Genomic DNA, 3,494 nt, shown 5'->3' with positions numbered 1-3,494 from the left:
AAAGGAGCGTTTGGGCAGAAATCGACTGCCCACTTATCACTCTACCCGATCTTAAGGGTTGAAACTATTGTGTCTGGTTCTGATATTTCAATCATAATTTTGTTGATCAACGGTGGCGTAGCGAGGTCGGGTGTCACACGCTGCGGCACTTAATGGTGTCGCTCCCCAGAGGCGTAGCGGCCTAACCCGGGGACTAACTTTCAAATTTTCGATTTGCAACCCCCCCCCCCCCCCCTTCAAACTTTCGATTTGCACCCCCCCTCAAAATTTTCTCTATATATTTTGCTATATTTTGCCTTGGTGTCACCCCCCTAAATGGTGTCACCCTGTGCGGCCCAACCCTCCCCCATTCCCTACACCTATGTTGATCATATTCTGGGTAATGGTAGGGGGTACCCATTTTAGGTGACCCCTCTGACCGTTTTTGTACACATGCAGCAGCAAAATGCTGCTACAATAATCCGAATGTTCGCATCTCATTGCCAAATGTAGAGAGTTGTAAATTGCATCTGATTTGAGAGAGATAAACCATTCGCTTGGTTTCCCCAAGTTGTAGACATTAAGAATTTGAGAACGATTTACGTTCAGTTTACAGGTAAATAGGTCCTCTAATATGAATTCGTGGATTCGACGTTCTTTTTTTTTTCTTTAATGAACACACGTAGCGTGTTTTTGGGAAGGCGTCCAGGTGCGGTCCCCGAAAGCGTGATTTTTTTTTGAAGAGTGTACTTACAGGTACAGGTCTCTCCTTTTGTGACACATCTCCGGTTTTTCTCCCACTTTGAAGAACATTTACAGTTTCATTTGAATATGTATCTGTTACGGGTGTTGACACAGGCCAGATGGTTGTTTGCGTGGTGTCCGTATTATCTTCAGGACAGAGCGTGGGCCAGCTTAGGTTTTTTTGAATGTCTTGTCTGTCGGGTTTCGGCCATCTTGAAGCAGACATAGGATACTGCTGTCTATAATTCCTCTAATAAATCAATGCATATTAAAACTTCCTGGTATAAATACTACAGCTGGTTGGTTCTAGTTTCATTTTATTATTGGATTACCATTAACAATTACTGGGTGTGGTAATTAACATTATGTAATAAAACACCAATTATTTTCAACTATTTTTTATGTTTATTTTTTTTTATAATTAACAACAATGTCTGTTTACTTGTCTTTGTTACACAGTGTATTACTATTTTTATCTCTTTTTTTTTTATCGTTAAACTTTTTACTTACTTCCCTTGAACAAAAAATATTGCTTGTTTTTTCCCCTGAAGTCCCGCCCCCCCCCCCCCCCGAATGGATTGTGTATAGTAAACATACACTTTTACTAGTGTCCGTTACCCCGAAACATGTTAACCGACTTCCCCCCACCCCCCAAAAGAACAAATTCAAGTGCCCCCCCCCCCCCCCCCCGGAGAAAAAGTCTGGAAGAAACACTGGTTTTTATTTCTTTGAAGTTTTACGTTTAGCTTGTTTAGTTTATTTGTAATATCCATAATGAACTTGACTTGAATATTTCAATTCGGCATGGCCAAGTTAAGAGAAAGTACACTGAAATAGGGAGTAACTAAATATTCTAATAGAATAGAGTGAGTTTATTTCCGAGTCTTGCAGAATAATTCTTTTTTTTTTTTAGTTTTGCACCTAAAATAATTATTAAAATGTGTGCATGGAGCTGAAGAGCCGCATCTTGACATCGAAGGAGCCTCACGAGGCTCTATTATGTGGGACTACAGTAAATACGCAAATTATTTTTAGAAATAAGAACAATAAAAGTCAAGCCTTTGCCAACAACAGTAAGTAATGAATCAAACAATCGTCTTGGTAAATATATTACAGCTTGGTACTAGTGTCTACTGATTATTGAATTGATATTAACAATTACTAGGAATTGTTATTAACAATTTGTTATTAATCACCATAAAATGTTACATATTTTTCTTGTAATTTAATTTTTTATAATTAATACTAACGTTTGTTTACTTGTTTTTGTTTCAATATATATTAGTACTTTTTTCTTTTCTTTTTATCATTTAATTTTATAATTACCTCCCTTAAAAATTAAAATTGTTTGTTATTTCCCCTGACAAAAAAGTTCTACGCGCGAGATACTCTCAATCAAACAAAAGACGACAGCAAACCGCTGTGAACTGTGTTACACCTTGGTGCACTATCGGGACTAACACTAATATTCTGGGGGGGGGGGGGGGGGGGGGGGTGATGCAAAAATAGTATGGTGGAATTGAATGTTTGGGCGATTTTGGTGGAGACTATTATTGTATCGAGTTTAGGTTTTGGAGATTTTTAGTTTTGGAGAATTTATTGTGGGAGAATTTAGTGTGGGATAATTTAGTGTGAGAGCATTTAGTGTGGGAGAATTTAGTGTAGGAGAAATTATTGTGTGGTGTTGTGGTGTAGGCAAGGGTAATTATTTGAGTGTGTGTGTGTATGTAAATAAATCTACGGTGGGTGTGATGGGTTTTGCTGTGGGTAAGTTGAGTGGGGGTGTTTGGATTAGTGGGGGTGGGGGAGTTGTCCTTCTGGGTGAAGGTTAATCGACCTCCGGATCATGTGAAAATGTGACGGATTGCGTAATTTGTATAACGGTGCTTTGTTTATTCTTAAATCTAAGACTAAACAGTACGGAAAAAACATGTCTAAAACACTAAATGTTAACGAGTATTTACATGCACTAAAAAGTAGAAAATAAATTATAAACTACTATTTAAATAACTATAAAGAAAATCGTGGGTCAATTTAGTATCAATTGGATATCTTTATAATATTCAGGAAGAGACCCACGCTTCTCTTTATAATTATTTAAATAGTAGTGTATAATTTATGTTCTACTTTTTAGTGCATTATTACATAAAAGCTTGTTATTAAAACGTTATGATTTTTCCCCCCGGACATTCCCCCCCCCCGCATTTCCCCCCCACCCCGGAGCAATTACCCCCTGTCAATTACCCCCCCCCCCCTCTCAAATATCCCCCCGGGGAATTACCCCCCCCCCCCCTCTCAAATTAGAATCCTAACTCTAACTAGAATTCTATACCTGTATACTACTTTAATCCAAACCTTAAGAAAAAGACCAAAACCTAAGCATCCACCTTAGATTAAAACTTCAAACAAAACCAAAACCAACGCGAGACACAACCCTAACCCTAACCTTAGATCTAACACTAACTCTAGCCCTAGCCCTAACCCTAACCCTAACCTTAACCTTAACCCTAGCCCTAGCCATAGCCCTAGCCCTAGCCCTAGCCCTAGCCCTAGCCCTAGCCCTAGCCCTAGCCCTAGCCCTTGCCCTTGCCCTTGCCCTAGCCCTAGCCCTAGCCCTAGCCCTAGCCCTAGCCCTAGCCCTAGCCCTAGCCCTAACCCTAGCCCTAACCCTAGCCCTAACCCTAACCCTAACCCTAACCCTAACCCTAACCCTAACCCTAACCCTAGCCTTAGCCCTAGCCCTAGCCCTAGCCCTAGCCCTAGCTTTAGCC

This window comes from Physella acuta, unplaced genomic scaffold (assembly GCF_028476545.2).
Source record: "Physella acuta isolate Inbredline_101_S28 unplaced genomic scaffold, ASM2847654v3 ptg000050l, whole genome shotgun sequence".
NCBI lineage: Eukaryota > Metazoa > Mollusca > Gastropoda > Physidae > Physella > Physella acuta.
The sequence above is the reverse complement of the archived record's forward strand: the minus strand, read 5'-3'. Positions refer to the sequence as shown.